The sequence below is a fragment of the Spinacia oleracea genome, chromosome 3 (assembly GCF_020520425.1).
Source record: "Spinacia oleracea cultivar Varoflay chromosome 3, BTI_SOV_V1, whole genome shotgun sequence".
NCBI classification, from domain to species: domain Eukaryota; kingdom Viridiplantae; phylum Streptophyta; class Magnoliopsida; order Caryophyllales; family Amaranthaceae; genus Spinacia; species Spinacia oleracea.
In genome coordinates, this window is record NC_079489.1 from 67,210,951 (window position 1) to 67,224,910 (window position 13,960).

Sequence of the window (13,960 nt, forward strand, 5' to 3'; positions counted from 1 at the left end):
AATGGGAAGCTAAGCTAGTTGAAATAGTCAGACTCAATGGACTTGAGTATGTACTGTTACATCCCATGCCAAGCTACTATGCTAGAGACATAACCCCTGAAAGATTTTTCGCCTGGGATGCGGATCTCAAAAAGGTTATGAGTCTCATGCTGAACAATATCCCTGATGAATGGGCTAGAAGGTTTGTAGCTTATGAACCTTTTACGCTCATCAAGAATCTGAGGGATATCTGTCGTGGAAGCACGGAAGACAGGGACCTAAACGTCCATGAGTTGATTGAATCAATGTCTGGTCTAAAGGTTAGTTCTCCCAACAGGTGTTATAGGATGGAAGTCCAAGAAACACATGTTCAGCTCCTTCGCACTAAACAGAGGATAGGCGTCCCACTGAGGTTCCATGTGGATCTTATGCGTTCATACTTTGATCGCCTAAGTCTACTAGGAACACCAATAAGCGAAAGGATGGCAGTCTCTATCTTGCTCAATTCACTACACAGTGGGTTTGGTCGCTTCAAGCAACTATACCTAAGTGAACCAAGAGAAGAAACAGTTGCAGAATTTGTTCACCTTGTTAGAAAGGCTGAGATAATACTGGACTGTGAAGCCAAAGATTTACTCAAGGCTAGAGGGAGACCGTTCAAGAAAAGTGGAAAGTCCAAGGGCAATGCTAAATCAATGCAGGACAAGTCCACATCAAGCTGTCTTTATTGTAATGGAGTAGGCCATTACAAAAGAGGATGTCCAAAGCTAAAGGAAGATCAGAAGAACGGAACAGTCGTTCCATCTTCAGGTATTTTCGTTATAGACTGTATACTTGCTAATTCAACTTCTTGGGTATTAGATACAGGTTGTGGATTACACTGATGTTCCAATCCACAGGGACTAAGAAGAAGTAGAAAGTTAAGCAAGGGTGAAGTCGACCTACGAGTGGGAAATGGAGCACAGATTGCTGCATTAGCTGTAGGAACTTATTATTTGTCGTTGCCCTCTGGGCTAGTTTTGGAACTGGAAGAATGTTTCCATGTTCCAAGTCTTACTAAAAACATCATTTCAGTTTCTTGCTTAGATGCTAAGGGATTTTCCTTTTTAATAAAAGACAACAGTTGTTCGTTTTATTTTAAAGAGATGTTTTATGGATCTGCTAGATTAGTCAATGGACTTTATTTATTAGATCACGACAAACAAGTTTATAACATAAATACCAAAAAGGCCAAAAAGGATGATTCAGATCTCACATATCTGTGGCATTGTCGATTAGGCCATATAAACTTGAAACGCTTAGAAAGACTTCAAAAGGAAGGAATTCTAGAACCATTTGACTTAGAGGATTATGGTAAATGCGTATCATGTTTACTTGGAAAAATGACAAAGCAACCTTTCTCTAAAGTTGGAGAAAGAGCAACTGAACTATTGGGTTTAATCCATACAGATGTATGTGGACCAATGAGTACAAATGCTAGAGGTGGTTTCAGCTACTTTATCACTTTCACTGATGACTTCAGTAGATATGGTTATGTCTACCTAATGAAGCATAAGTCTGAATCCTTTGACAAATTCAAGGAATTTCAGAGTGAAGTAGAGAATCAATTAGGCAAGAAGATTAAGGCACTGCGGTCTGATAGAGGCGGTGAATATCTGAGCTATGAATTTGATGACCATCTGAAAGAATGTGGAATTCTGTCAGAATTGACTCCTCCTGGAACACCACAATGGAATGGTGTGTCGGAACGGAGGAACAGAACCTTGCTAGACATGGTCAGGTCAATGATGGGTCAGGCCGAACTTCCAATAGAATTTTGGGACATGCACTAAATACAGCTGCACTCACTATAAATAGAGCTCCATCTAAAGCTGTCGAAAAGACTTCATATGAGTTATGGTTTGGAAAGCCTCCAAATGTGTCTTTTCTTAAGATTTGGGGATGTGAAGTATACGTCAAACGATTAATTTCAGACAAACTTCATCCAAAATCTGACAAATGTATCCTTGTGGGCTATCCAAAGGAAACAAAGGGGTATTACTTCTACAATACATCTGAGAACAAGGTGTTTGTTGATCGAGATGGTGTCTTTTTGGAGAAAGATCACATTTCCAAAATGACAAGTGGGAGAAAAGTAGACCTCGAAGAAATTCGAGTCGAACAACAAACTCTAGAGAATGCTCAAGATGACATTCAGGATGAAACTCAGAGATCTTTAGAAGAATCTGGTGAGAATCATGGTCAGTCTAGAAATGTTACCCCGCGTAGATCGCAAAGATATAGATCTCAATAGGAAAGGTACTTAGGTATTTTGACGAACGAGAGCTATGACGTTCTATTACTTGAAAGTGATGAACCTGCGACTTACAAACAAGCTATGACGAGCCCTAGCTCCAAGCAATGGCAAGAAGCCATGCAATCTGAATTAGACTCCATGTCTGAAAACCAAGTATGGGATTTGGTCGATTTGCCAGATGGCTACCAAGCCATTGGAAGCAAATGGGTTTTCAAACTGAAAAAGGACAAGGATGGGAAACTTGAAGTTTTCAAAGCTAGATTGGTTGCAAAAGGTTACAGGCAAGTCCACGGTGTGGATTACGATGAAACCTTTTCACCAGTTGCAATGCTAAAGTCTATTCGAATAATGTTAGCAATCGCTGCTTATTACGATTACGAAATATGGCAGATGGATGTCAAAGTCGCTTTCTTAAACGGCGTTTTAACAGAAACTGTGTTCATGACACAGCCTGAAGGTTTTGAGGATCCAAAGAATGCTAAAAAGGTATGCAAGCTAAAGAAATCAATCTACGGATTGAAGCAGGCATCCAAGAGCTGGAAGATACGTTTTGATGAAGCAGTCAGTGACTTTGGTTTCATCAAGAACGCAGACGAATCTTGTGTATACAAGAAGGTCAGTGGGAGCAAAATTGCTTTCCTAGTATTATATGTCGACGACATATTACTTATCGGAAATGACATTCCTATGTTGAACTCTGTCAAGATTTGGCTTGGGAAATGTTTTTCGATGAAGGATCTAGGAGAAGCACAGTACATATTGGGCATCAAGATTTACAGAGATAGATCTAAAAAGATGATTGGACTTAGTCAAAGCACTTATATCAATAAGGTGCTTGATAGGTTCAAGATGGCAGACTCCAAGCGAGGCTACCTACCCATGTCTCATGGAATAACTCTAAGCAAGACTCAGTGCCCAAAAACACTTGATGAGCGTAGACGAATGAATGGGATTCCATATGCATCATTGATTGGTTCAATAATGTATGCTATGATATGTACACGCCCGGATGTTGCGTACGCACTCAGTGCTACGAGCAGATACCAGTCAGACCCAGGAGAGGCACATTGTACTGCTGCCAAGAATATTCTGAAGTACCTGAAAAGGCACAAAGATGACTTCCTGGTCTATGGTGGAGATGATGAATTAATTTTTAAAGGCTATACGGACGCAAGTTTCCAAACCGACAAAGATGATTTCAGATCACAGTTTGGGTTTGTCTTCTGCCTTAACGGAGGTGCAGTAAGCTGGAAAAGTGCTAAGCAAAGCACCATTGCGGATTCTACAACTGAAGCGGAGTACATTGCTGCACATGAAGAAGCAAAGGAAGCTATATGGCCAAGGAAGTTCATAGGTGAACTAGGTGTAGTCCCCTCCATTAAAGGACCAATAGCCCTGTATTGTGATAATAACGGAGCTATTGCACAGGCAAAGGAGCCTAGACACCACCAAAGAGTCAAGCATGTACTTCGTAGATTTCACCTTCTACGAGAGTTCGTTGAAAGAAAATAAGTCGAGATAAGCAAGATTGGAACTGATGACAACATATCAGATCCATTGACTAAACCTCTGCCGCAGGCGAAGCACAACTCGCACACTGCAGCCATGGGAATCAAGCATATTGGAGAATGGCTTTGATATCCTTATTTAATGTTTTAAAGTTTTAGAGTTTTAGAGTTTAAATCTTTGTAAAACATTATTGGTTAACCATTCACAATAAATGAATAGAATTCATTTTTCCATTTAATTTGTGGTTTATTAAATGATGAGTCCCTTCAATTTGACGATATATTCAAGATAGACTGTCAGGACCAGTCCTGTGACTAAGAAATGTCTATCAAGTGAACTTGAATGTCAAAAGTTGAAAATGGTCCCTGTCGGAGTTTCTATAAAATTGGACGCATAGAAAATGTTAGACGACTAGAATGCAAGATGACTAGTAGTTCTGTTTCTTGAACTATGTGGACATGGCAATGTCATAAACATTTGCATAGATACTTACTTTGGGAAGACTAGTATCGGACAGACCTATGAAACTTTACTGTAAGAGATGAAAATCTGTCATAAGTAAATTTCATTAAAATTATTAGACACTAAAATCCTCAATACCTGAATGATTTGAGATTACTTGTTTGAGAACTGGTTGCTTTGACGTTGACCAACCGTCGCACCGTAAAAGGAGGCTATAAAGGCAACGCTCAGGTAATCACCTATAAAACGAAGTCTAATCTCAAGATCGCAAGATTGGGATTGTCCTCCCATAAGTCGGGATGAGATGCTTAAAAGTTGTACAAGGCCACTCGGAGAGCTAGAAACTGTGAAATGCATGGCCGTGCTCAGATGAATCATAGGCTATGATTATCTGCTTATTTGATCAGTTGAAATCTGAAACCGAGAAACACCTCTGGACATAATAAGGATGACAGCTCTTACCTTATGTTCAAGAGCAAGCATCGAGCGACAAAGGAATTAGGAAATGCACACTCGTCCCTAAGGACAAGTGGGAGACTGAAGGAAATAATGCCCTTGGTCCAAGTATGCATTCAATGTTAAGTCTAATAAATGCGGTTCAGTATTAATTAACAAGTTAATAATTCAGTGAGATCAAGTGAGCTGAATGCCTAGCTAGAGGCCGCTTCAGTTCAAGTGGAATTAATGATATTAATCCACAGCTTACTCTTGACTGAACCCGTAGGGTCACACAAATAGTACGTAAACGGATCACGTATTAAATGGCATCATGCTCTATCTATGGATATTCGGAATCGACGGATCTTGGTTTCAGTGGGAGCTGAGATCGTCACAAGCAAGAAATGAATACTCCGGAAACGATGATATTGCCGGAAACGGAAATATGGATCGTATCGGAAATATAAATATTATCCAAGTCGTAGATGTTGCCGGAAACGGAAACATGGTACGTATCGGAAAATATTATCGGAAATGGAAATATTGCCGGAATCGGAAATATTGCCGGAAACGGAAATATTGTCAGAATCGGAAATATTATCGGAATCGGAAAATAGTTCCGGAAACGGAAATATTAAATATTTGTTCGAAACGGAAATTAATTCCGGAATCGAAAATATTAAATATTGTTCGTATCGGAAATGAATTCCGGAACCGGGAATTTAATGGGAAGCGTATCGTACGAATAAGAATCGGACGAGGCCTGCCGGACGAAGGCCTAGCACGAAGCCAGGCCATCACCCAGCAAGCAAAGACGCGCTCCAACGCCCAGCCCAAGGCAGCGCCAGGCCCACCGCAAGGCAGGCCCAGCGCGCCAAGGCAAGGCTGCCCAGCGTGGGCTGCGTGGGCCGAGCGCACACGTGCGGGCGCCCTCGTGGCTCCGTGCGTGTGTGTTTGTGTCCATGCACAATTCCTAAATCTATTAGGATTTGGTGTATGATTAAATTTCTATTCCTATTAGGATTATTTAAATTAATTAGAGTCCTCGTAGGATTCTAAGTTTAATTAAAACGTATCCTACTAAGATTCCAATTCCCTTTCCAAACCTCTATAAATAAGGGCCTAGGGTCATAATTTATAAACACGATTGAAGTATTCAAAAGGGTAAGTTTTGAAAGAAAATTCAGCCACACTCTTGCACAATAATAACCGAAAATTCCTAAGCACCTTAAGGGCGATTCTAGTTGGTCAATCTTGAGGCGGATCCGGACGTACTGTGGACTATCTACGGAGGGACGACACTTGGAGTCCTAAAGACTTGTTCTTGTTCGGTTCGGGCGCAGCTAGGGAAGGCACGCTACAAAGTGTATGCATCTATACTATGCTAAATGATTATGTGTAAATAATATGCTTTCCTGGCTTTATGGTTTTTCCGCATGATTTATGTATTGTCATATGTATCATAACCTAACATAGAATTCATTTTTCCATTTAATTTTATGGTTTATTAAATGATGAGTCCTTTCAAATTTGACGATATATTCAAGATAGAATGTCAGGACCAGTCCTGTGACTAAGAAATGTCTATCAAGTGAACTTGAAGGTCAAAAGTTGAAAAAGGTCCCTGGTCGGAAGTTTTCTATAAAAGTGGACGTATAGAAAACGCTAGACGACTAGAATGCAAGATGACTAGTAGTTCTGTTTCTTGAACTATGTGGACATGGCAATGTCGCAATCATTTGGATAGATACTTACTTGACAAGATTATTATCGGACAAACCTATGAAACTTCACTGTAAGAGATGAAAATCTGTCATAAGTAACTTTCATTATATTATTAGACACTAATCCTCAATACCTGAGTCATTTGAGATTACTTGTTTGAGAACTGGTTACTTTGACATTGTCAAGCATCACGCCGTAAAAGGAGACTATAACGGCAACACTTAGGTGATCACCTATCAAACGAAGTCTAACCTCAAGATCACAAGATTGGGATTGTCCTCCCATAAATCGGGATGAGATGCTGAAAGTTGTACAAGGCCACTCGGAGAGCTAGAAAATGTAAAATGCATGGCCGTGCTTAGGTGAATCATAGGATATGATTATATGTTTATTTGATCAGTTGAACTCTGAAACCGAGAAATACCTCTGGACATAATAAGGATGACTACTCTTACCTTATGTTCATGAGCAAGCATCAAGCGATAAAAGAATTAGGCAATGCACACTTGTCCCTAAGGAAAAGTGGGAGAATGAAGGAAATAATGCCTTTGGTCCAAGTATGCATTCAATGCTAAGTCTAATAAATGCGGTTCAGTATTAATTAATTTAACAAGAAATAAATTCAGTGAGATCAAGTGAGCTGAATGCCTAGCTAGAGGCCGCTTCAGTTCAAGTGGAATTAATAATATTAATCCACAACTTATTCTTGACTGAACCCGTAGGGTCACACAAATAGTACGTGAACGGATCAAGTATTTAAGTGAATATATTATTCATTAAATACTCCATTTATGAACATTCGGAAACGACGGATCTCGGTTCCAGTGGGAGCTGAAATCGTCAAAAGGCAAAATATAGAATGCTCCGAAAATGATGATATTGCCGGAAACGGAAATATGGATCATGACGGAAATATAAATATTATCCAAGTCATAGATGTTGCCGGAAACGGAAACATGGTTCGAATCGGAAAATATTATCGGAAATAGAAATATTGCCGGAATCGGAAATATTGCCGGAAACAGAAGTATTATCGGAATCGGAAATAAATTCCGGAATCGGAAATATTTACGGAAACGTAAATATTTGTTCGAATCGGAAATAAATTCCGGAATCGGAAATATTAACGGAAACGTAAATATTTGTTCGAATCGGAAATGAATTTCGGAATTAGAAAACGAATCGGAAGGGCGACATGCAAACGCTCGACGAACGAGCTTGCGAGACGCAAGGCCCAGCGCAAGCGCTAAGCAAGCCCGCGCGGAGCAGCAAGGCATGGGCCGAGCAAAGGCAGCAGCGCCCACAGCGTGGGCCGCGTGCTTCTTGCTGCTACGCCCAGCGCGCATGGGCCGAGCAAGGCAGCAGCGCCCATCCGTGGGCCGCGGCCTGCTTGCTGCACGCCAAGCAACGTCGGCTCAAGGCCACACGTGCAAAGCCTTGGCCGGCCATGTTGCTTGCGAGTCAAGTAATCATGTGTTTTCCTAATTCTACTAAAATTAGATGTTTAGGGTAAATCTGAAATACTTAGTGTTTGACTGTCCCTAAAATTCTAATGTTATTAATTAATTAGAATCCTAATGGATTTAGTTAATTGATTCCTAGTAGGATTCAAACTCCTCTATTTCCACCCTATAAATATGTGGTTCATGATCACAATTTATAATGCAATTCAATATACTTATAACACATTAAATTCAAGAGAGAATTTAATACTTGCCTATCATTATTGTGAGTTTCCCGAGTGCACATAAAACCTTAGAGAATATTCTAGTTGGTTGAATCTAAGGCGGATCCGAACGTGCTGTGAACTATCTACGGAGGGGCGACATTTGGAGTCCTATACTTGTTCTTGTTCGGTTCGGGAGCAGCTAGGGAAGGCACGCATCACATTGTATGTATACTATTTATGCTAATTGACTATGTGTCAATTAATTTGAATTCCTGGCTTTTTGGTTTTTCCGCATGAATTATATTGTTTATATTATTCATAACCTTACAACACATAAGTCATGAAAATTCACTTTTGAGATCGGTAACTATATAGGTTATCGTTATTTTTTATTATTTGCCCTTGTATAATCATAAAAGTATACATTATAAAATACAACCAATTTTATATTTTTAATATGTGCCTTTGATAACGGGACAATAAATATTCTATTAGTCCCTGTAAAAGTAAAGACTTGCCAAAAAATCATAGTTAAAGTTGAAAAAAAAATCTAATGTTTTAATTTTTTTTATACGTGAAATGATCTTACAAAATCTTAGTTACGAGTAAAAAAATCATTGTTTTTTGGCTCTTGTCATGATTCGAACACATTTGCACGCAACTATTGTAGAAGTTAAAGGAGTGTAGTAGTGACCATTGTGGCAAGGGTGTCGGCACATCATCCTATGCAAAAGAAATAGTTTAAATCTATAATAGTTATGTTTTATTTATTTAAATAAGTATTTTTTTAAAAGTTGTAATGATCCTATATATAATCATTGTTGGAGTTTATAAAAAAAATTACCAAAGAGATCAGAAGATCGAGTGGTACGCGTATTTATTTTTCTATATTGGTGAATCGTATTTTTGTGCTATAATAGATGTAAACAACTTAGATCATTAACACACCCATAGAAGTATCTAGAGTTATGTATCTCATTTGGACAATTACACGCCAAGTTTCGATCGAAACAACTTATTTACAACATATTAAGTTCCGGAGATCATAAAAATTTCTCTACATATCATAAAAGGGTTAAACATACGTCATGAAAAATCACATTCGAAATTGGTAACTATTTTCTAGTATCGTTATATATTAATTAATAGTTCTTGTGTAATCATAAAATACAATCAATACTATCTTTCCAATTAATCCCCTTCGATATTGAGGACAATAAATTAAATTATCTGATAGTCCCCATAAAAGCAACTAGTTGCCAAAAAATCCACATTAAGGTATGTTGAAAAAGTACATCCAATATTTTGATTTTTTTATGACTAAAATGACCCCGAAAAATGGTTGTAATCACCTAAAAAAAGTTATTTTTAGCTCTTGTTAGGAATCGAACACGGGTAGATCACCATTAGAGTAGATGTTAAATCACTGTAGAAATGACCATTGTGACAAGGGGTATCAGCACATTAATATTTGGAAATGAAATAGTTTTAATCTAATCTATTTGAGTTTGAGAGTTTTAGGTTATGATTTCTTTAAAGGTAAAATGATCTTGTATAATCGAGTCAAAGTTAATAAAACTTTCTTGCAGCTAATTTTTCCAATCATGATGGTGACATAGTTATTTTGTATCACAAACAATGTGAATAATTTAAGTTATTCTAAAGATGTTGGAAGTTACACGTCTATTTTAGTTGAATTTTAGTTTAAATTACTTTTTCTTTAAAGATAATATGATACCCCCATCTAAATTGATTGCTTGATCATCCTACTACACACTACGGTTAACCCGTGATCGATCCTCCTGTGGGGTAATTTAAAAAAAATATTGTTTTCGTCAGATTTTTTTTTTTGGCATTGTAACTTTTTTTTTGATTATATTTTATGGGTATATGTTATATAATTTCTGGAATCAAGCAACATAACCTATATGATTTCATGTTATACACTTTTAGAAAACATCTCATTGTCATTTCACAAAGCAGCTGGTTGCCATTCTAATTTATCATGTCCAGTTTCAGCCTTTCGGGTGACGTTGAAAAATGATACGATGACATATCTCGTTCTCTACTACACCTTTTTTTCAACCAGTAAATTGTAGCAACTGAATTAAATAATTTTGTGCTCTTTATTTTCTCTTCCTTTTTTTTAATTAATTTGAGTTATACGTTAAGATATGGGTGATTGTCATTCAAAGACAAAATTTTGGCCTGAGATTTTGACGATTTCTCTGATTGTGAAACAACAAAGGTTGAAGATTACCAATTGAAATTGAGAAATCCAATTCAATTCAGATTGAATAAACAAATAATCATTAGTCCAAATTGAAATCCATATTTAATCAACTTACAATCTTTAGTCCTAATTGAAATTTAGATTCAACTTGCAAAACATTTTACAGAATTGTAATTGTAACTGGTTACAACCAACAACTAAACACCAGTTCTTCATCCATCTTCAAAATAGTACTGAATAATTTAATTTATATTTTAAGTATCAATCTCGTTATTAGAGAATCATTAAATATAAGTTAATATCATATTGGACGCTTAACAAGATTCAGATATTTTTTTCTTGAATTAATGTTTGTTCAACTGCGTGCCACTATCTAAGCTAGCTACCGTTACTTTGAAACCTATACAACCTAAGAGATTTCATGTTACTATTTTTCAATCTATACTATATATTAAAAGGCGTTTCTAAAGAAGTTTATGTGTCACGTGGCGCGCTATTTATGGGTATTTCATTTCATGTAAATTTTATTTATTAAAAATTTAGAAATGGAGCATGTATAAGGCTTGAACCCCCGATCTCACGTTTAAATAATGAATTGTTTAACATTGAGCTATAACATGTTATGTGTTCTTGCAAAAAAAATACTAATAAATGTAAAAAAAAAAGGGAATTTATTAATAACATTTTCAAATAAGAATAATATAAATGTTACTAATGCAGTAACCCGAGGCATCGCCCGGGCCAAAAAATTAGTTTCTAATTATTATATGTTTTACATCAAACTAATTAGGGGAGAAAATAACATCATCGGCAAAATCCTTCGGCAACTAATGCTCACAAAAGGCTTTATTAATTAGCTTAATGGCTGACCGATCCTGACAATAACAAATCAAAGAGAGTGTGAAATTTATAGGCATGAACCAAATAGGCCTCCTAATATATTTTAGAATCCAGGAAGCCCATTACCTTGAACAACGTCAACAATATTTTCTCAAATAATCAAATGGGTGTATAAACTTGAATAAAACTCTCTTGGTAATTTCATCAAACACTTTATGTGCAATACTCATAAAAAAAAGTTTTTTTTAATGAAAGCTCTAATTTATATGCCACAAATGTCGATTAAACCAACAAATTTATTGCGATCCACAAATGATTCATGTAAATAAGGATGGATAATAGAATTGCATCACATTTATTTTGTGAAAAAATACTCCCTCTGTCCCAGAATAGTTGTTACACTTTCCTGGACACACAGTTTAATGCGATAAGTAGTAGTGTGGTTATCAATTATTATTTTATTGAAAAAGTAGATGTGACAGGAGTTAGTGGGGTATTTTTTTAATTGAATGAGAGAGGGTGTGGGGACAAAAAAAGATTTAGTGGGAAGAGAGAGACAATATAATAATTGTGGGGTCATTCCTAATTTAGAAGTGTAACAACTAATCTGGGACGCACGAAAAAGGAAAGTGTAACAACTAATCTGGGACGGAGGGAGTAATACCTTAGAATTGACATGGAAGGTTTCTTTGGCCATTAATGGCAGAATGATGAACTTGAAGATGAAATCATGAAGGTAAATTAAAGGAGATAAAATGCTTTTTACAATTACTTGGGGATGGTAGAACGTTATTCTTGGCATTCAATGAAATTTTCTCGCTCTGAAGGGTGATGATGGCGCAATACGCTAAAAAATTATCCTTCTTAATTTGTTGATTGAAATTTTTGTTTCCCTCTCTTTTCCACGTGGGATTTATGAGGTGTCAAAATATAAGTGGTGGTGTACAAGATTCCCTTACACACCATATGTATTCCTACATTTTTTAATGTCATAACCATCTTAGGTGCTACCCGTGGCTATAACACACTCGAAAATCAAGAAAGTGTTGCTTGAATTTCCATAAAACAAAAGAGACAAACTAAATAAATAGAGGCCACTAAACTTTTAGGATTAAGAACCCATCAACAAATTAAGAAAGGATATGAGGAAGAAAAGCGGTAGAGAAGAAGACACTATTAACCATCAATGTATGAAACAATCAATAAGATAAAATGTTTTCCAAAATCTCATAATAGCCTTTTCTACGAGGCAATATACACCGCTGTCTCCCAACAGATTTTCCCCCAATACTCAGGGGTAAAATAGTGTTTTCGCTTATTGCGTTGAAAAGTCAAACAAATACTAAGTATCGGAAACAATTATAGTAATTTATACAACAATGACAGTATGTTAATACATAAATGACAATATTTATGCAAACGATGACAATACTTATATAACACTTCGTATACATACTTTTACTCAATCACTTAATATGCAACACTTTTTCCCATTCATTTAAATGGTCCCTTTACTTTTTATATTTCATTTCATTTCCTTTTTATTGGGTGATTATGACAGATTTTAATAAAACAACTAGTATGTAACCCGGCGTTGCCCCAGGTTTTGACTTTTATTCGGGTTTTTTTTTAAATATGTGCACGTAGAGATGGTGTCATCTTCAAATTACGGTGGTGACATAAGATTAGTGGCCGATCAACAACCTGCCCGATTAAACCCCACATCCAAAAATATATACAAAGTTGGATCTTTTTCTTCAAAGTAATAATTATACATTTATGAATTAAGTAATCATTCCTTTTTTGGCATTCACTTTTATTCAATGTATTTGTTTATTGTAAAAAGAATATATAGGCTTATATGGAAAGATATTACATAAGATCTAGTTGGTTAAGATGGTAAGAAGTGTAACTTTTAACAAAGAGGTTTGGTGTTTGATCCTTGGTAGATGTTTTTTTGTTGTAATGACGTGTCATGATGCTAATTAGTGGTGACGTGGCGTAATAAGGAGAGGTCTACGTACTGACACGTATACGTTTTTCAAAACGCCTTTTAATATATTTGTATAGATAGATGACAGTTATATACAACAATGACAATACTTGTATAACCGTTGACAATATATAACAAGTTAGCAACAATTTTACCCATTTATTTAAGGGTGGGACATCTTTTCTATTTTTTTCTTTTACTTTTTTATTTGGGTGGGTATGCGAAGGAAACCCGCTAGAGGACAACGATGTATCCTCCCTCCCTTTTAGACCTAATCAAAAGGCGGGCCGGGCCGAGGGAATAAAAAGATGTCCATTATGTAGGGTCGGGTGGGCCAAGTTTCGGGCCAATTTTGTTTGCCTAAACCCGCTATTTCGGGCCAAAATTAGCGAGATTTTTGGGCCACTTTTGGGTCGGGCCAAATTTATAACTAAAATTGTTGTTTAACGATGCCCAAAACCCGCAATTTTTTTAAAAGTTCAGGTCGGGTCGGGTCGGGCCCGAAAATCAGGCCGAAATATTCTGCCCAAAACCCACTATATTTCGGGTCGAGTCAGCTGTTCGGGCCCATGATGATCAGCTCTACTCCCTTTTCTACATAGCTAAGTTGTTGGACCCAAATAGTTCTTTTAAACAACTCCCGAGTCCTGACTGAACACCCCAAATAGATTTTTTAAATGACCAACAAGCTACAAAACCTCTTATACTCCAATAAGCTTCTAATCAAACAAGACAGCCTTTTGGAAGAGAGGTTTCTTAATGTAATGTCAATGATATTTTATTATAAGTTGGTCAAAATTAATTTGTATATGAAAC

General features: G+C 36.8%; 1 long non-coding RNA gene across 1 annotated transcript; it reads right to left on the minus strand.

Moving 5' to 3' along the window:
* Positions 1–10,868: 10,868 nt before the first annotated feature.
* LOC130469090 (uncharacterized) lies at positions 10,869–12,179 on the minus strand. The gene is made up of 2 exons (XR_008929465.1): positions 11,816–12,179; positions 10,869–11,186 (listed from the first exon to the last, which is right to left on the minus strand). It is a non-coding gene; the product is annotated as an uncharacterized lncRNA (long non-coding RNA).
* Positions 12,180–13,960: the final 1,781 nt, after the last annotated feature.